The following is a 21,808-nucleotide window of genomic DNA, read 5'->3' on the forward strand; positions in this document are numbered from 1 at the left end:
TGTCATGGAGTGGGTGGGAGGTGTTATCCAACATTGTCTATATGTTGGACAACATCCACCTCTCCGACACCACCTTGAAGGAGTCCAGCTCCATCCCCACAACACTGCTGGCCTTACGGATCAGTTTATCGAGTCTGTTGGCATCTGCGACCCTCAGCCTGCTCCCCCAGCATGCAACAGCATAAAGGATCGCACTGGCCACAACGGACTCGTGTTTATAAGTGTTTATGTGTGTTTATAAGTCTGTATTTGTTTAACTAACTGCTGTTATGTCACTGTTACATCGCTACTAAGCTTTGTTACATTATTACAGTTATCACATATTTATTATGTGTTTATTGGCATTTGATTACGCACTTATTAAAAGCCAAATCTGGCCTCAGTAAACTCTATTGTGGTTCACCTCGTGGGAAGCATTATTGCCGTGTCTAAACTAAGCAGCTTTTGTTTGCTGGCTCGTTGACGGCTTCAATATGGACTGAACTGTATGTGAGAACGATTTCCAGTTAAACTGTTATATCCATAAACTCTACACGTCTGGTCCTTGATGTGCATTAACAAGTCCCAGTGTGGCCCTTCATGAAATTGAGTTTGACACCTCTGATACACACTGATTAACACTTAACTATGGACTTATTAACACTTAACTAGCATTTGTTAATAAAAAGCTTTATCCACCCTCTGTTTTTATATCTGCTCGGGCTGTTTAGATTCATGTCAGCAGTAAAACTGGTGTTTAATACCCATTAGAGGTAGAGTTTAACTGCCATGCACTGTCTTGATGTGCACCTTTATTTTGATATTCTAGGCATGTGGACTGTCTGTTGGCGTGTGTCGCTGTTTGTGGTCCTGACTTCTCCTCAGTGGTTCTCAGCCAGTCGAGTGTGCATTTTGGAGCCGCAATCAGATTAAGGCTGAGCATCTCCTTCTGATCGCTGCTCTCTGCTCTGCACCGCCAACTCAATCTGATCTGGCCACAGCCTCAGGCCACCTCTCTGATCAAACACACACACACACACTTAAATATAGAATGGAGGTTCACTCACACACTGCACACTGCACACACACAAGCTCCACAAATACATTCATACATACTCACAATTTCCTTTTTTGAGTCCTTTGAATCATTCATGAAGAAGAGATGGCAGAAATCAACACAGAATCAATCTGGCACACACGCACACACACACACACACACACACAAAGACGCACACATAGAGACTCACGCATGCATGGGTGCTTTCAAAACACACCCAAGGCGTGTGCCGCATCCCCTGAGTCACACACACAAGCATACACACACAAAAGGTACTCAGGCCAACCAACAAAGACGCACACCACTTACTGTCTCCCCTCAAACACACACACACACACTCACCCACGCACACACATGCTACACCGCTCACTTTAACAGGCTGTACCTTCGGTGGTTGGATGCTGCAGCTCATAGTGAGTGTCAGCAGCCTGACTGTCTGGGAGCACAGGGGACGAGAGACACTGAAATGGACTTCTTATGCCAGGGAGAGAGAGAGCGTGGGCTGGTGTGGCATGCAGTGAAAGGGAGTAGATGAAGAGAAGCAATCTGCTGTGAGAGATAAAAGGAAGGGGAGAGAGGGCAGCGGAGGGTTGCGTTACGTGGACACATGGGTAGAATAGACAATCGCGTGCTTTTCAGGCTGGAGACACAGGCAGTGCAAAAGGAGTAAAAACGATCAGTTTAGATTGGACGTATTTCCTGATTTTTACGGCGTGCAGCATGGGCTTGTGTTCTCCAGTGACTTTGGGCTCTCATACTTGATGTAGTTGTGTGCAAACATTTTTTCTGTGTATAAACAAATTATGAAACATTTCAAGTACTCTCAGGTTAAGTCCGACTTGCAAACAGACGGCAGGTTCCTACCTGTCCAGGTTGCTGACAACTCTTGACCAGTTGTTGTAGTGCTGTTCCTCTGCCTAAATATGGAAAAATCTAAGTATTGCTAACATTAGTTTGTCAAATTAAGTTCTATAATGTAGAAATAATTCACTGGAAGTGTCTTATAGACTGAAAGAATGCAAGAAATTGCAATAGAGTATCATCAAAATGTATTATCAGTGATTGAATAGCAACACTGTGTATGCAGCGATGTAATTGCTGGTCATTGTGGAGATACTCACAGATATATTCACTTTAGCTTCAACCACAGCCGTTTATTGGGACAAAGGTTCAATGTGGGGTCTGTCTTGTTCAGGGATTTTGGATATTTATATTCTGGTTCAAAGTCGTTGCTTCTCAGTGCTGCTTTCTATCTCTGTCTTATGTTTTGGGATTAAGCACACAAAGGACTTCGATGTGAACAGTGCCATGCAGCTACATGTAAAAAAACCCTTCAGGTCTCACAGATACATCCAGGCTAGTTTTTCTGATGCCATATGTCACATTAACATGTAAAACTAAATGGGAAACCAAATTATCTCTCACAAAGTTGATCTAGGTAATTTTGGGCCACTTAACACACGTACATGTACAAAGTTACAGACCCATACAGTTTACAAAGGTACTTCATACACATCCAGCTTCAAACTGCCTCCATCTCAGTGTCTACCCTGCACCCCCTGCAACACACCCAACCCTGCGACTTAATGGAAGCTGTCCTCATAATGGTCTGTGCACTCTGTGATACTTTAGTGGCTAGGATATATACTGCAAGGATCTGTTAATATTAGTTAGAACAGTTAACATGATGTCCCAGCCATACACAAAACTCCAACAAATCCACACAATAGATTCATTATGATTTTAACATTTTCAAATCTAAAATCGCTACTTTTGTTTGTCTCAGAATGAAGTTTGTACCGGAGTAGACAGGTGATCCTTTCTTCAGTTCGCTTAAGGGTTTCTCTGCAACCAACAGAAATGTGTAGTAAACACATAATCGAGTCGATTACAGTGTTTACAGCCTCTAAGTGGTATATTCATACCACCAACAGGCAGGTCAGCTCCACAGCAGGGGACTATTATGTCCTCTATATAGCAGAAAACTGTAAGCACTGTACATACACTAAGAAGTTAGGATGAAATAATCATGTGAAAAGAAAAGGGGTGGTGGGACTTTGAAAGCTCTCTTTTCATACCACCATGCAGGATGAGTTCTGGAGGAGGTCAGAAAAAGAGAATAGAAGGGGAACGTATGCAAAGAAGAATAGAGCTGAAATGTGGCGCGATAGAAAAGCAGGAGATACGTGTATGGAGAGAAAGGCATGTAATTTACACAGGTGACGCAGAGGCCATGAAAACAGATAAGGAAAAGAACCAGCTGCATTCACACTCTGGCTTCGGGAGGCTCTTACTCTGCTGTTTGTTACATTTACGAGCTGCAAACAACGGCTCATTGTGAGATGGTTCGTTCAGACAGGCTCCAAGATGAAATTCATCATGGCTCTAATGAATACGTTTTCATACCTATCTGTGTAGTGAAACACTAAAAGCGGAGCTTTTAATGTGGTCACATTCAGCCTGCACCTGTCCCCTTCCACCTGTTCCATTGTCAGTGCCAGGGCTAACTTCATAACTGCAGTGAATATTCATGCCCGGCCACTTTCACTGCAGTACAACAAAAATAAGTGCCTTTGTTACATCTTACAGTACTTTTCCCCTGCTAGCAGTTGTTGCTACTTTCTGTAATACGGCGGTCCCCAACCCCCGGGCCTCGGACCGGTACCGGTCCGTGAGTCGTTTGGTACCGGGCCGCGAGAGTTGAGGCTCAGGTGTGAAATGTATGTTTTTCAGGGGTTTTATCGGTTTTCAGCGTTATTTTGTTATCGTTTTTATCGTTTACTCGGTTTTCCTGGGTCTTTTCACGTGTGTTATGAATAAATCTTCTTTTTTTCGGTACCGGTTCTAGTTTTATTTTGTTGTATTTATCCGCGACACCTTAAAGGCCGGTCCATGAAAATATTGTCGGGCATAAACCGGTCCGTGGCACAAAAAAGGTTGGAGACCGCTGCTGTAATGGACTGCTCAGACAGTTTCTCGTACCATAACCAAAAAAGTTTCATAAGCCAAACATTGTATTTTAAAGAAACTTTCCTGTAGAAATATAAGATGCATATATATTTTATTGATATTGGAAACAAGTATTTGATTAATTTATCAGTAAATTTTTACATTAAAGATGTCAAATATATATCCAAAATATTGGGAAACCCCTCTGTTACAGCAGCCAAAACAGTAACACAACCAACAACAAAATAAAGTATTAGTTTCATAAAGTAAAGCAGCTCAATGAAACAAGAATATAACAAAAAAAAAAAGCTCAATAAAGTGAAGTTACTCAAGTAGAAAATAGCTTAATAAAATGAAACGGTATCAAAATAAAAATAAAGTCGCTCGTTAGGGAAACAAATCTAAATAAAAACAATCTGGCAACGGCTCCATAAAGTAAAACAGCTCAATTACAAAAGAAAGGAAAGGAATCAAAGTAGCATACTAAAAGTAAAGTAAGTGGCAGATGGCAATAAAGCGTCTCAGTACAGGGAGTGCAGAATTATTAGGCAAGTTGTATTTCTGAGGAATAATTTTATTATTGAACAACAACCATGTTCTCAATGAACCCAAAAAACTCATTAATATCAAAGCTGAATGTTTGTGGAAGTAGTTTTTAGTTTGTTTTTAGTTTTAGCTATTTTAGGGGGATATCCGTGTGTGCAGGTGACTATTACTGTGCATAATTATTAGGCAACTTAACAAAAAACAAATATATACCCATTTCAATTATTTATTTTTACCAGTGAAACCAGTATAACATCTCCACATTCACAAATATACATTTCTGACATTCAAAAACAAAACAAAAACAAATCAGCGACCAATATAGCCACCTTTCTTTGCAAGGACACTCAAAAGCCTGCCATCCATGGATTCTGTCAGTGTTTTGATCTGTTCACCATCAACATTGCGTGCAGCAGCAACCACAGCCTCCCAGACACTGTTCAGAGAGGTGTACTGTTTTCCCTCCTTGTAAATCTCACATTTGATGATGGACCACAGGTTCTCAATGGGGTTCAGATCAGGTGAACAAGGAGGCCATGTCATTAGTTTTTCTTCTTTTATACCATTTCTTGCCAGCCACGCTGTGGAGTACTTGGACGCGTGTGATGGAGCATTGTCCTGCATGAAAATCATGTTTTTCTTGAAGGATGCAGACTTCTTCCTGTACCACTGCTTGAAGAAGGTGTCTTCCAGAAACTGGCAGTAGGACTGGGAGTTGAGCTTGACTCCATCCTCAACCCGAAAAGGCCCCACAAGCTCATCTTTGATGATACCAGCCCAAACCAGTACTCCACCTCCACCTTGCTGGCGTCTGAGTCGGACTGGAGCTCTCTGCCCTTTACCAATCCAGCCACGGGCCCATCCATCTGGCCCATCAAGACTCACTCTCATTTCATCAGTCCATAAAACCTTAGAAAAACCAGTCTTGAGATATTTCTTGGCCCAGTCTTGACGTTTCAGCTTGTGTGTCTTGTTCAGTGGTGGTCGTCTTTCAGCCTTTCTTACCTTGGCCATGTCTCTGAGTATTGCACACCTTGTGCTTTTGGGCACTCCAGTGATGTTGCAGCTCTGAAATATGGCCAAACTGGTGGCAAGTGGCATCTTGGCAGCTGCACGCTTGACTTTTCTCAGTTCATGGGCAGTTATTTTGCGCCTTGGTTTTTCCACACGCTTCTTGCGACCCTGTTGACTATTTTGAATGAAACGCTTGATTGTTCGATGGTCACGCTTCAGAAGCTTTGCAATTTTGAGACTGCTGCATCCCTCTGCAAGATATCTCACTATTTTTGACTTTTCTGAGCCTGTCAAGTCCTTCTTTTGACCCATTTTGCCAAAGGAAAGGACGTTGCCTAATAATTATGCACACCTGATATAGGGTGTTGATGTCATTAGACCACACCCCTTCTCATTACAGAGATGCACATCACCTAATATGCTTAATTGGTAGTAGGCTTTCGAGCCTATACAGCTTGGAGTAAGACAACATGCATGAAGAGGATGATGTGGACAAAATACTCATTTGCCTAATAATTCTGCACTCCCTGTATATTCAGAGTGTAAAGTGCAGTGAGCAGTGCAGGGTGGCATGAGAGTACAGTATCTATCAGGCAGCTGTTTGCAGCATTCACTTTTATGATGTCACAAAGTAGCCATATCACAGGTTTTTATCACCTTGGACTCGTTAATATTTTGCAACATTTTACAACCTCAAGTATGGAATTAACAACAGATTATAGACGGTTAGTGTGCACAGTCCACACCTATGATCAGTGTTGACATACAGGTTTGTATTAACAGCTTCAGTTGAAGGACTAATCTGTGTGCTTTTCCTGCTTTATCCAAGCAAAGATAATCAGCTGGAGAGGCACAGTGAAGATCGGGGGGGTTCACGAGCTCCAGCTCTGTACAGAGACTGGCTGCTGTGACAGGATGATAATAGTAATGACTCACAGTTGTGGCCCCATGTCATATTACGCGGGTCTTTAAGAAGGATTTATGTACCCTTCATTAGCGAAAGCATTCCCTGAGAGGGTATGGATGGTGTTTGGGGCTGCGATTGTCTCGCCTTTGAAACGGTCACTTAACAGGACAATTCTGTCATTTACTGTCTTTAAACTGACTTTAATGCGTCAAGATGGCAACAAAACAGCAATAAGACAGAGTCTGTGTATTAGGGTTTTTTTTCAGCTGGATTGAGTTGACACTTACAATCTGTTCACGACTGTATTGCTGTTAACTGTTATAAAGCTCGACCCTGTGTGGTCCTGAGAACTGAGATTATAACTATTCACCCTTTCAGAACCTGAAATCTGTGTCTAACAGCTGATCTGAACGATATGTAGACGAACATAAACCATTACTTGCAGATCCTGAGCCAGCCGTGTGTTAGCAGAGATACTGTTATGGTGTAATGTGCATAAATCCACGCATCACTCTGGGTTTTTCTGCAGTGTGTGAATTGAATTAGAGTTGCACTTGAGGTGCTGTTTCACATCCTGCAGTTAGAAAGTCCAGATATGATGGAGGAATGTTACACATATGGCTTGTTGGCTTTGCAAATGATGGTGCAGCTGCTATAATGTGGTGACAGAGAGGAGCAGCAAAAGATCAACCCCAGCCATCATTAACTCATTCGATCACAGTTAGAACTTCAAATCCACGATGCCGTACTTCATGCAAAGTGTCTCAGAACAGAATCTCGGAAAGTTTGTTGTTGATTTGGGTAAATCACGTGCTTCAAACATTTGGGTTTAACAAAAAAAACAGAAAAGGTGACGCGCTTTAGGAAGGCAGAAATAAATCTCCAAGCTGGTTGTTTTGTTCGTACATTATACTACTATATTGTAGTTTAATAGTATAATTGTAATTCTTTAAACTGAGCTTTGGCATGTCGACATCATTTCAGATTATTTACTATTGAACTTGCGCGGCAATATTTAAAGGCAGTGCTAAGTGGATGGGTGATTTAACTCATAAACACATGATAATGTATGCTGTTACATTTGAATTTGAATGTCTGAAGAGGAAATGGTTTGTGTGAATATTGTGCATATTAATTTAACACTCAGACATTAACGTAACACATTAACACAGTCTTATTAATGGCTGAATTTTGCCTGACATATGTAACAGCTCCTATCGAAGTAAATACAAGAAAAAAAAAGCAACATGAATGTTGCTGTGTCTGTTCAATTTCAGTTCAGTTTGATTTTTTTTTATATTGAGCCAAGTCACAACAGCTATGCACACTACTGAGAAAAAGACAGGTGAGAGTCTGTGAAGGTTCTCAGTCATCCAGGTCATCATAGTGTAAGGAGCTTGGAAAGAAAAGCGTCTGGACCTCTTTAAGTTGCTTGAAGACGTTTCACCTCTCACCCGAGAAGCTTCTTTAGTTATATAAACACACTCCTTCCTTCATTAACATTAGTTCAGTTCTGCTCTGTTTGATTATCTCAGTATTATTATGGAGCAGGAATATGTAGAGTGAGTGGACAGAGCCAAAGTTTTGGCACTGTGCTCACAGCTTTGAGCCATCCAGCTGTGCCAATTACACACTCATTCTCATAGCATCTCTCTCCTCTCATTCCAAACAAATAAACAGTGCTAGCAGCAACTGTCACACACATAGTGTATCAGCATCAAAAAAGATGTGCTTTTTGGGAACATATTTAGTGCAATTTACAGTACATTGCCTGCCTCAAGTCTCACTAACTCTCATTTCTATGTGTTATTATTTGAAGAAGCAGATGAGTTGGCAGGCGATCTGTGTGGATTTATAAATTAGATGGCAATCAATTTCCAGCCATTTGCAATCTGTTTGAGACTGACTGCACTCAGTCTGAGTCTGATGGAGACGGCTCGCACAACCTGTGCAACTTCCTTGAAACCAAACGTGTTTGGTCACTGTAAGCACTTTAATGAGTGCAGTTATTTTTGGTTAGTGGTTCTCCTTCAGTACTAGTAGTAACTTGACTTTCAGTCAGTTTGAGTCTAAGTTCTTTTGTATCTGGATGATGTATATTTTAACATCACCTGAAGGCAGATTTGAATACCTGATTCCTGTTATGTGCTTTTCTCACAGGGTCTTGCAGTTAAAGGTTCTTTTTTACATTTACAACGCACACCTGAAAAAGCCCCTTTTGCTTATGAGGTTTTGTCTTCTCTTAACCACTGAACATCTAAACCCGAACTACTTGTAAGAACCATAGCATGTTAAGTTAGATGTGGCCAACATGGCCAACCGTTGGTCCAAAGCCCATTGGTTGTAGACATTTTGGATTGTTAGTATTTTGACTACTGTCATTTTGGTTTGTTGAAGCCAAAGGTTAGCTTGTGTGGATGAAAGAGCAGAGTGCTAATAAAATAATACTCACCAAAACTGAAGCAGAAACTTCATGGATGGTCTTGCACAGCAGTTGTGCAACTGCTTTTAGTGAGATGATCCAAGAGCTCCAGTTTAATCAGTAGAAGTAGTTTAGATGAGGCCGAGCTGCTCTTGCTCACACATCCAGGTGGGAAAAAACAAAACAAACTGAGCCTACTCAGAGTTGTTATTGAAGGGAGGAACCCATAGAGACCAACACCTTTTGGCACTGCTGTGTTTACTATATTTTTTACCTCCTTCTATAAAATAATTATCAGTAATTAGAATGTACACAATTTAAGACAATCGTAAACGTTGGTGCAGTTACTGTACCAACTGACTCATATGCATGCACAATTAAATCTAAAAAAAGATGCTGCTTTTACTTCCTGTTGGAAGAAACTCAAGAAAATGTGCTTTAGTGCATCTCAGATGATGGCTCTTCCTTTAGAAAGGAAATGAGACAAGGCGGTCCCACAGTTCAAAAACCGTCATTAAAAACAATGAAGATAACTGAGGTGTCAGATCATGTCAGTCTGCTAATTAATATAATAATATTGTAGCTCTCTTTGTATTTAACAATGGGCTATGTTAAACCCACAGGTGAACTTTACGTTGCTGTGATGATGTTATTATAAAAAGGTTAATGATCAACGTCCATTTAAAGTTTACCTGAGTTCTGTTTGTTTTTGTCACGTCCATCATGGTATTTCCAGCTTTTAGGGTCGTCATAATTCAATTTTACATCCAACAATATGTTTTTTTACATTTAAAATTCCAACCAATGTTTTTTTCACCAGTGGTTCCCATTATTTAACCTGGATGAACAGTACAGTAGGAATACACTGGCATTAGGTTTGATAGACACTTTGAAGCCCATCTTCTGGGCATTTCAGTGACAGTATGCAAGCTATTTGCCGTTTTTCTACTCACTGCTTTGTGTGTTAGAACCAATTATTTATTACTTAACACATAACATACTTTAAGTGGGAGTAGTAATAGCAGCAATATGATATTCTAATTACATTTTGTTTGATACAAACGAGTAATGCAATTAATGAAGTTTTAAAACTTAGAAACATTTTTCACAGATGTAAATGTAATAATGGTGGCAGAGTCAGGGGTTCAATGCCCAGCTTCTGAGCTGCACGGGTTTATTGTCAGTGTTGGTGGTTGTACATGTAGCACACACACACTTCGTAATTTCTTTACAATATAAGAAGCGCACGTGTGTGTGTGTGTGTGTGTGTGTGTGCGTGTGTGTGTGTGTGTGCTTGGGCCTGCCTGCCTGTCTGTTGGTTCAAATGCTAATACATTCATGTCTCAGCACTTCTCTTGTTTACTTCTTTACTTATACTTGAAACTATACACCATCATCAGCATAAAAACTTTCCGTGCTGCATGCCATTAGCCCATATAGCAACTTTTCTATTTAAAAGGAAAACCACACAATAATTTTCTATTAGTCCTCCCTTGAACTCATATCTCCTCCAGCTCAGCTACTTAGCATCAAAGTGTGCTTGAACTTTTCAGAGCCTTCCTTTTTAGCCATAGTCTTTAAAAGGGCCTCAGCAGTAATGACACCACACAGAGGAAGATTTAATAGAATATGGGCTGTATGGGTTGTGTAGAAGGTCCACAGATAATTGTATTAGACAACCATAGCCATGCTTCCTTCCCAACAATGCACAGGCTTGGCCCTGGTCCACTCTGAAGTTTAATGTGAAGGCCCTGACCTGGTGACATCTGCAGCGCTTCGGGCACCAAGTGTGTTTGTAAGGAATCTGTTATTTTTTCTGTATTAAGGCACAAAATATAGTAGCTGGTGGTGGATGCTACTAGAAACACATTTTGTGCAACATGTAAACAGATTTCAGCCTAATCTGTGTCTTTTTTGTGTGTGTTTTTAATTCTGTCCTGCCTGGCAGCTTTTGCAATCAGACTTATGATCTTAATGCGCTTGTTGTGCCAAACATGTCTCGCTTTTCCAAGATCAGTTCTTTAAATTCTCTGTTAGCTCCTCTTGTTTGTGTCTTTCTTTTATCCGCTTATTTCTTCATTTCCATTTGTGTTATTTCAGTTATTACATTATATGTGGTATACAGTATGACAATGTCTAAGGAAAGACAGGCAGGAAAGGAGAAAAAAAGGTAGGGATAATAGGGGAAGATGTAATAAAAGGATACAGTACAAATAGAAACGCACACTATATTGCCAACTGCAACAGAAAAAAATTGGAAATGCTTCTTCTGGTGTGTGTGTGTCTGTGTGTGTGTGTGTGTGTGTGTGTGTGTGTGTCTGTGTCTGAGTATGAAAAAGAAAGAGAGACAGAGAGTGTCAAATGTGAGTGTGTGCGTGTCTTTGTCATGAAATGTACTTGAAATTGAGAAGCTACAGTAACGTCAACCAGGAGTCAAAGGCAGATAGAGATTGATCCACGAGAACCGGGCCATGCGCAGCCCCCAGGAGTACCCAAGACCTAAGGCCACACATCTCGATATCGGCACACCCATCCCAGCAGGAGAAAGAGAGAGGCTGCAGGTGTGAGCCGAGATCAGGGACCCATGCAGGGCTCCAGGCAGTAAGGAACCGCCTGGGTCAGGAGCTCAAGAATTCCCTCCCCCTGCCACCCGGGACCACCAAAGGAGCACATCAAAGACTACACTAGAATATCCAGCCATGCTCCGTAGCCGGATCTGTGTTGCTTGGGACACTTTCACTTTAGTTATGACACAAGAAAATGGTGCCATGATGTCAGCTTGGATCGGGTTATGACCTGGAATCAATCAAGGTCAAATGTTTTGCCAAATAACTGCTCCTCTCCAAGTAAAGAAAAACTTTGATGGACCTTATATAGGCGGTACTTCTCCAAATCTCAGAAAGGCATATTGTAAAGTTGAATTGTTTAAGTAAGTAAAACAAAAATATTCATCTGAGCAGAGCAAGCAATACTTAGTCTGGGAAATATGTGTCAATTAAAACATGCCAAACTGAAAGCTTACATCCCATAAAGGACGTTGATTGTTTGCATCCAGCCTGTAAAGTACTGCCACCTGGTGGCCACAGTTGGTTATTGTCTCCGGAGGCTAGCTTGTGTCTGAGCCGCTGGAATGTGTAGTTGTTGTCATTTTCATGGGCATGGCAGCATTCACCAGTATTTAAACTCTAAAATCGATCTCAGTGTTAGTACAAATACATTCCTGTTATTTATACGTTGAACTCGTTGGCTTTAATGAAGTTTCTTGTGTCTTGGTTTTATTTTAACAGCAGCTGTTTTTCTGTTATGTTATTGCTCAATTATAAGACGATAAAAAAAACACTCGGGAGGGTCACCAACAATTTGCCTACTGTTTGTGTTTGCCATCCTGAGTAATGGCAGTGGGGGTTACCTCAAAATAAGGTTAAAACACTTCTCCAGTCAAACACCTGGAAGCCTTAGCTTTAACCCCATGATCAAAAAAACCAACCAACAAAAAGACCAACTTTCCCTGTCTTTGTACCTCGAGGCCCTCCAGCCAGGCTCCATTATTAATACACTTGTCTGCTAAATGCTTTATCCATTCTTTACCCAACTTGGTTTAAATCAAATCCCAAAATGTCCCCATCTCCAACCTCATCTCTCTTGTGCATTTTCTGTTCTTGCAAAAAGATCTCATAAGTACCAAAACACACACGCAAATGTCGAGCACTCTGTGACGTTAGCGATGCTATCTTGAGATCAAAGTAGCTGGCTGCCTTTTATAACTCAAGTAGTCCAATTTCATTCAGAAGCAGACACCCCGAGAAGGCTTTTGATAATCTACACTGTCTGATGAGATTTCCATTGAAATAAGTTAGGAAGAGGAAAGGAAAGATACAGAAGTGGGAAGTAAATCTGAGAGACGAGGAAATGGGACAATTGAAGGAAGAATGATGGGGGAGTGGAAGAAGACGGCACAAGAAAGAAGACAAAATGGAGAAAAGAAGTGGAGACGAGAAGCTCTATAGTTAAAGCTGATTGATCAATCTATTTTTGCTCATTTTTTGAATTGCTTCTGTCGCAGCATCTTTGCTCCATGTCTCCCTGAATCACACTCCGTCTCTCATGCCCTCACTTTTCCAGTGTTTATAAGTCATCTGTCAGATAGGCAGACATGTAGATGGAACAAAACTCGTCCCTGTAATTTATTCTGCTGTTTTTGCCAACATTCATTCCTTCTCCTGCATGATGACTTCCATTTGTCAGCCGCCTCTGCGTCTTTAAAATGAATCCATTTGCCTCTGAGTTGCTCCGTTTCTTTATTGCGAAGAGATGCAGTTTGGCAACAAATGCTAAAAGATGAAATGAGAATTGGTGTCGTGATGACTCAGTGGGTTCAACTATATTCTCGCAACATCAAATCTGACTCATGACTTCCTCTGCGTGTCAGCTCCCTCTTCTGCCCTTCCTTCTCGCTAACTGCCATAATAAAAATATAATAGGAATGGGGGTAAGACGCCCGCTTTAATTTGTTTAGACCACAGCTTGAGTGCTGCTCTTACAGCCGAAAGATCTTTGCATCAGCTGGAAGATTTGTCAATAAAAAAATCGGTTCATGAGGAATCACAGTAAATAATCAAATGTGTTTAAGCCTTGTGATGTTTTCATTAATCTACTGAAAGGAGCAACAGTAAATGGATCTGCTATTCTATGTGTATGTGCAGCTTGATATGTCAATGTGCTTCTGCTCCGTGGGTTTGAAGTATCGATCACAACATTGCTGCCGTACCTGATAAAGTGATAATAAACTAATTCTGAACTTCTTGTTCTTGTTTCAGGTGTCAGAAAGGACTGACAGTGGAAGCAGATGACAGAAAGGTCAGTTTGAAAGCTTTTTTTTTCCAATCGCAACTTATTTTTTGTCACCAGCACAGGAAGGAGACTCGCCCTCCTTTGACCTTGTTCCTGTGGACAGACCCTGGGTCCGTTCAAATAAAACAAAACAAAACAAAACACATAGAAAGTATGGAGCAGCAAACTGGAGGAGAAAGAAAAGACATGTCAGCACTTACTGAGGAGATGAGTGTTTGAGAGTAATGCAAAAGAAGCATTTTGAGATCACATGTGGCAGCTACTCATTAGATGGACTTTATAGCAAACATTTTCACAACCCCCCCCCCCCCCCCCCCAAAAAAAAAAAAAAAAAAAACCAATCCAAATGCTTGCACACCCACGCACATATAATGTCAACCATTGACAGGCCAGTATGAGCGACTGTGCACCATCAGGTCAGAGTGGACAATATCTACAAGTAGGACAGGCTGCAGGAGTGAGACAGCCCTCGATCTGATTATAGTGGCTTCTATGTGAAACTGCATCCACTCTGCGACATCTGCTGTGGGGCCCAATCAAACCACAGATACGACACATAAAGGATTTCCTTTGCAAACAACTGATGCAGTTTTAATAAGCTAATTAATGAAGCTGTAATCTGTCACTTAAGGGCTGTTTAAGCAGCTGAGCCACTTTAGCTCTGATTATGCTTCATCACCGATCTGATGGTGAATTTTCTCATAAAGGAAACTCATCAAGATTGGAATATAAATATTTTTAAGCATTTAAATAAGGGTTAATTTGCTTAAGCATAAGTGGATGTTTGTTTATCAAATGGTCATAAATAACAGAAAATGTTATGTAAAGTAACACAGACTTATTACCATAACACAATTGTCAAAATTATTGGTGTGCAATGAATTTGCAGTTTTGTTGTCTTTGAAATGGTTTGTGTGAAGATGGAGGTCGGGCTGCAGCCAGCTGCCATCTTCAAAGGGGCTTTGGTGCAAGTCAGCGATTAAATGGCAGTGCAGAGCTGATGGTTTGTAGCTTGAACCTATATGAAACAGCTGAAAACTACATGATGGAGAAGCTGAATTGAATATGAAAGTGCAAGTCTTTGCCACTGTGGGCAAAGCACGCAACTGTGTGAGGTTGCGTTGCGGTTTCTTCTGAGCTGATGAGCAAGCTACGCATTATCAGATCGAGAGCTGTCTGAGAACTCAGACTATCAAGGATCAAACCTCTACCAGTCTACAACTAACTATAAAACTCTAAGCATATATAAGTAGATATTTCTAAGCATAAATGACAATCAACAATACAAAACCTAACAAGAGCCATCAGTGTAATATCAGTTTATGACTGAAAGGAGTGACGCTGGCAATAACATGCAAACTGTTCACGATTATACATGATTCACTACCATACATTGTTGAAACTCTCAGATCTGTTGCATAAACAGAACAATTCACATTACCTACTCAGATCTAGAGTCCTGCTCATATATTTGAAACAAATCCATGTTAATTGCCTCTTGGGGATAAATAAAGTCTTTCTGATTCTGATTCCGATCAAAAGATAACCAATGACGTCGCTGTGTGATTTTTACTCTAATGGCACTGAAATGATTTTATAGCTCAGAGACATTTTATAGGCTAATTGAATTATATTCAGGTCGTGTACATTATACACACATTATATTCTTATCTCTTCTCTATTGTTTTGCAGTTAAACAGAAGTCCAACACATCAGGGTAGTTTTTTTTTTAATTTTACATTTGTTATCAGTTCAAATGCAGGCTCCAGACTTGTTGAGGAATTTTGGAAAATTCAGATTTAATGAGAATATCAGCACAGCGTGATGCTTCTACGTGTTTAGATGATACATTTGCACACCAGCTCAGGCATGTCAGACACATCTGTGTACATATGGCCCTGCTGTTGTGCATGATATTGATGTGATTATGAGCTATTGCCCCTGCTGCCTGGGAACATGTAGGGCTACATTTGACAATGTGTGAACTCCACATGGAAGCTATTTGAAATATCTGAGTCAGACTTGAGGACCACTGCAGATTTTAAAGGCCTGGTCAAACTTTGATTCATTGTGATGAACATCAGCATGAACTATTTAGAGTGCTATTAATAATCCATCTTTAATTTGTCTTTAAAGGAAAGATAAAGCTTTCTCCATCTCCATGTTGAAATGTAGTCAATTAGACAAACATGAAATTGAAGTACTCTCCAATATATTTCTATTGTGCAGGGCCAGTAATATGATTTTATGAATGCAATACTCATAAATCTGCAGTCAAACTACCGTTTGTGTTCTCCTGTCCACATAACAGGAGACAGTTTTGGCTGTGTTGTTGTTGCAGTAAATGCAGAAATGCTCCACAGTCAAATAATCAGATTGTTAATTTACTTTTTTTAAACTTTAAACTTCTTTAAAAATGATTTTTAACCATCAGCTGCCTGATCCAACATGTATGATAGCTGCAGATTTATCATCCTGGGTCTTAGATGACAACAAACATGCACCTCCAATAAACAGCCTGAACTTAAACACAGCTATTTTACCTTTAAATAAAAAGACTGAGGGAGGTGATTAATCATCTCTTTATTGCTGAGTTTTTAAGTTTACCTTCCCCTCTGCTCTTTTCAACAGATCTTCTTTTTATATCAGCCGTGCAAAAGTGTCCTGCATGCGTTTTACTTTGTTTTACTCTATACATCCCCCTATAGTACTTGACTGTGTGTAGTCTGAGTGCCTATGTACTGAACAGAGATGTGAGTCATGAAGAAGGTTGGTACACACTCCTTCCAGTCCCTGGTGACCAACTCTCTGTGTTTAGGGAGTGGTTGTTCACTGGGCACCATCTCACCACATTTTGCACCTCCACTCTGTAGACTGATTCATCATTGATTGAAGAGAAACTGGTGCCAAACCGTGATGATGCTTTGACAAGAAACTGAGGATCCAGTTACATATACTGGTGAGCTGAGATCCAACTGGTGCAGTCTGTGGGTGAGCAGTATTAAAGGCAGAGCTGCTGTCTACAAATAGCATCCTAACATATGTGACCCGTTCCTCTTGATGAGTCAGGGCTGTATGGAGAGAGGGATGGTATCCTGTGATGTGATTGCAGAGAGGTAAGGATATTGGCCTCGATGTGGGAGAGGACCAGTCTTTCACTTTCAGTGTGCTTTCTCTGGCACTGGAGCATCGATGGCTGACTTGAGGCATGCACAGACCGTTTCCACAGATAGGAATAAGTTAAAGATACACAGATTTTAGTCCTGGATCTCCATCTGGTCCAGCAGTTTTCCATGGCCTGGCCTTGCAGAGTTTAGTGTGGGAGACTCGGCATGCTCTGTGGTTGTTATCTTCGTAAGTGGAGTGTGGTTACTGGAGTAAAAGTGGGCAACAAAAGTGCTGACTTTTTTGGCCAAAGTGTTGTGCCTTTGTGGTCAGTTAATGGCTGTGATGCTTTTCCACATGCCCCTGGTATCATTGCTGTTATAGTGATCCTCCACACACTTCCTGTAGATAGATTTTTTTTTACTTGACCTGGTAACACTGCAGGCTGTGGGGATCTCAGAGTTATGCTTTGTGAAGGGATTTGACCTCTTTGTTCATCCATGTTTCGGTATTTGGGATGGATTTTATCTTTTTGTCCATGATTATTCAGATAGTAGCACCTGTAAGAAGAACAGTGGATGTATATTCCTGTGTGCTCTGTGCAGCTTGCTGAGCACACAGTTCCCATTGTGTTTGTTCAAAACAGTCCTGGAGTTGTTGTTTCTGCACAGCTCTGTGTGCGGCCATCAGAAACAATGGAAGATGGTCAGAGTTGCACGAGTTGGAGTAGGGAGGGCTTGTAGGAGTCGTTAACATTGCTGGATGGTTTATTCCAGCTGTTTGTTCCCTCGGTAGTGCACTGCACATCTTGATCTGTCAACAGTATTTCCTGTTTCTTTCAGGATACTCTTAAAGTTAAAGGAAATGATGTTTGCAAATTTCACCACTTTTTAGTAATTCCATGTGTCTGTATAAACAAGTCATGCTTTTGTACTGTAACAGAATTAAAAGCACAGATAAAGAACAAATGAAGAAAACATAAGAGAGTGCTTAAGTGCTGCATCTGGACACACCAACGCATTCATAAAACCACAGATATCAAATTATTTCTGCTTAATAGTTGAACATCCTCCAAATGTTGTGATTTGGTTATTTCTGCCAGAGAAACGCACATGATCACAGAAGATAACAGTGAGCTTTGCAACTCACTTTGTTTGTTTTGGAGAATGCCCTGAATACCAGAAATATGATAATAATTGAAGATTAATACATTTTTTCTCTATTCTGATCCCAGAATCTGTGTTTGATGGGTGGGGGAGCCTTTCACACACTACCCTACAGTAGTGGTGATGCTGGAGGCAGTGGAGGATTTATGTAGAAAAGCACAAGTTTATGTAAAAATTGTAGCTACATAAGAAAATGACTTTGCAGGAATCTTGTTGTCTTTTTATATGAGCTCTGCCATAATGTTTTGTGCATTTTTATGCTACTAGGTTTTAAACCTGCACATCAGTGACATTAACACTTCACAGTTAATGATCTCTTGTGGTCAATATGTAAGCAAAGAAGCAAACAGTAACTGAAAAACAAGCCCTGATGCAAACGCAAGAGGGAAACCATTTGGACTTAAACATCTTTATTAAAGAGGGAGCAGTGGAGAAAGAGAAACAATTAATTCACTGTTAGCTTGCTTAGTGGGACTACAGGGAGGGAGTTAAACAGATGGATCATATGATGCTTCATTGCCCCAATATGTGAGTGCTGTGTTTAGCTACAGTGCCCTGGAGAAGTTTATTTATTCATGGAGGCCTTTATGGAAGAATCTTATAGATACTGAAAGGAATCTGCTTCTATTTTAACAGATATGAGTTTTGACATGACTGGGATTATGGAAGTTGATCAGTATTATTTTTGTTTTTTAAAAGAATAAATGATAAGTAAAAGATGACGTTGTAGTCCAACACCAGGCTGGTTATACAGGAGGAATCTGAGGCCACCTGGTTGTTGAACATAGACATATGTTGATGTGATTAAACTCCTCACTGCTCACCTAGAAAACACCCAACCCTCATTACATCCATTGCAGTTTGGCTTTCGGGCACGTCACTCCACAGATACTGCCCTGTGTGTGTTAGTGGAGAACTTAAAGAGCTTGCTGGACAAGAGTCCCTGTGTTGGAGCTGTATTTTTAGATCTGAAGAAGGCTTTCGACTCTGTAAACCATCAGATATTGTTGTCCAGATTGACTCAGTTTAATATCTCCAGTCAGGCTCTTCAGTGGTTTGCCTCATATCTCTCACACAGGAAACAGTGTGTGGTGTTGGATGGGGTTAAATCTCCATATTTAGACTGTGATACAGGGGTTCCTCAAGGATCTGTTCTTGGGCCTTTATTGTTCTCTCTTTTTATCAATAACTTACCTGAAGTCTGTCCAAATATATTTGCTCAAATGTATGCGGATGATGCAGTTATATAAGCAAATGGTGTCCAGCAGGTGGCAAAAGATCTTACAGCTGCTTTAGCATTAATGCATAGCTGGCTGGAGGACTCATGCCTAATGTTGAACACCTCAAAAACTGTCTGTATGTATTTTTCAAAACGCCCCTTAAACTTGAAGCAGTCAAACATATTCCTGGATGGAGTAGAGCTTGAATTAGCTCCAGAATTTAAATATCTTGGGGTCATTCTAGACCCAACATTATCCTTCAAGAGTCACATAAATAAAGTGTCCCAGGTACTTAAATTTAATAATCGAAATTTGAATCATATACGTAATAATTTAAATATGAATGTTGCAAAAACTTATTTTTACTCAATGATCATCTCTCATATGGACTGTTGTTCGACGTCCTGGTCACTTGCCTGTCCAACAACACTTAAAACTATTGAAAACATTTATAAAAGAAGTTTAAAACTACGACAAAAAACCGACTTCCCACCACCACTGTCATGTGTTAAAAAAGCATAAATTACTGAACTTCAATAACTTAGTGAAATTTAAATATATAAAGTCTTACACTCCCTTGCTCCACCAGACAGGACCACTCGAGCTACAATCCGAGGAGACTTGTTTATACCCCACAGACGGACAGCATTTGGGCAGAACGTCCTTTCTGTCCAGGAGGCCATCTGTGGAACAGTCTTCCTCAGCCCATTAGAGAATGCTCGACATTCGTTTTGTTTAAGGCAAAGGTTAAAAACTGGTTATGGACAAATCAATTGTGTGATCATGTATAAGTTGTATACTTTTAATGTTTTATTTGGGAACAGAATGGTGTGTATGTGTGAGTTTGGTGATGGAGTTTTTATTATGAATGAATGATGAATTTTTATGTTTAAGGACAACAGATGGAAATTAGCCCTTGGCTATAATCTGGTATGTTTACATTCATGTAATCTTTTTGCCATTTATGTTCATTAACATGCACTGTCCTTAATGAATAAAATTAAAAATTAAATTAAATTAACTTCAAATGTGCACTCACAGTTCAGAAGTCCTTTGTTATGTATGATTGTCTATCATGGGGGAACAATTACAAACAAGGAGAGACTGGCGACAACTGAACCTGATACCAAACAAGCAACCAGACCAGCTTGATCCAGTTTCATGCAGACTCATGTAGGGTTTCTTTGAGGTCCATGAGCACGTAGACAGAGCCCAGTACTTTCTCATAGTATATATGCTGTTTTTGCATAAACACAAAAGAAAAATGAATGAAAGCTGGTGTCCATGGATTTTAAGGTTTCTGTGCGTTACTTTATGGCATTAAAAGGTTGGTATGGTTATTAATGTTTTTAATTGGAACAGTCAAGTTTTCTCTTAGACTTTTCCCCTAGAGCTGCAAAACATCAGCAGACCAGATTTTCAACTGAAGTGTTTTTTTCCCCCAAAAAAACTTCAAACCTCAAATATTCTCCATCCATAAGATTTCTGATTGAGTTCCAGTAAGACAGTCCCAGCACTGTTCTCTTGAATGAATTCCAATAGATTTAAGTCCTTTAAGTTTGTTGTGTGGTCTTTGAAGTCTGTTCAAACCGAAACCAATCCCCGTGTGCAGCACGCCTGTCTTCAGACATACATGCGGCAGATGGTGTGTTCACGTCTCTGGGTGAAAAAAATATAGAAGAAAAAAGAAAAAAACCCTTCACTTCTCCAAAGTTATGTTTTATGTTTAAAGACTTTAACAAAGCATTGAACCAATCAGTGAGTTGAGTGTGGATCAGCAACTCCTTGGACTGAATTTTCACCTTGTGGTTATACGCCAACCAGTCAAGTTACAGTTCACACCCATGTCTGTTCAGACTCATATGAAGACAAACATGTGAATAAAAGATCCTATTAATCGGCTTAGTAACCAACCAAATGTAAATACTGTCACATTCTCCTCTTCTGTTTACATCACAGTGAACTCGACCTTTGGCCCTTTCTGTTTGTTTGAAATCTGATTTTATCCTTTCATCAAGTGAACAATAACTTCTTCAGATTAATACAAAATAACTTCTGCCACTAAACGGTCGCTTTTGTAAAACTCTTGCTGAAACAGGACTGTTTCAGCAATCCCCCTTTTTTAAGGAGACGGGGGACCTGAACCCCATTGTCTTTAATCCGATTTGTGAGATAAAAATAGAAAATGATTACAGATAATCTGGACTTCCTGGTTTGTTGTCTTAATCAGTGCTTTTGGGGCCCTTTTTTGTTTCTTCTTTTAGTTTTTTAATGAATCCAGTTATGCAATGGCACTAATCATTTGCATAATGTGGAAGCATAACATGTTGAGTAAGGTGGTTGTTGTGAATGATGGTGAAGTGCGAGCGTGCATTAGAGAGTTAAGGGTGACCTTTGTGAGACATTACAGGTCAAAGGCAATAATTCAAAATCATTGTTTCATAGAGCAACAGAATAGTCCCTGATCTCCCACAGGGTCAGTTTAAAATTGTTTCCAAAAAACAAAAAAATTCCACCTTTGTTGGTCCCTTTGTTCCCAGAGACAGTGGGCCAGGCGGCAGAGCCCAGCATTGACAGGCTCTTCAGCTGGAC

At 40.3% G+C, this 21,808-nt stretch overlaps 1 protein-coding gene across 6 annotated transcripts in view; it reads left to right on the plus strand.

Moving 5' to 3' along the window:
* si:cabz01090165.1 (uncharacterized protein LOC100333421 homolog) overlaps positions 1–21,808 on the plus strand; it is a 378,602-nt gene that overhangs the window by 69,378 nt on the left and 287,416 nt on the right. For all 6 annotated transcript variants that reach the window (XM_040039679.1, XM_040039676.1, XM_040039677.1 and 3 more), the window contains one exon: positions 13,692–13,731. The gene's annotated coding sequence lies outside the window, so the exon portion shown is untranslated. The remainder of the gene's footprint in view (positions 1–13,691; positions 13,732–21,808) is intronic.

Source organism: Simochromis diagramma, unplaced genomic scaffold, assembly GCF_900408965.1.
Source record: "Simochromis diagramma unplaced genomic scaffold, fSimDia1.1 OVJJ01000031.1, whole genome shotgun sequence".
Taxonomy (NCBI): Eukaryota; Metazoa; Chordata; class Actinopteri; order Cichliformes; family Cichlidae; genus Simochromis; species Simochromis diagramma.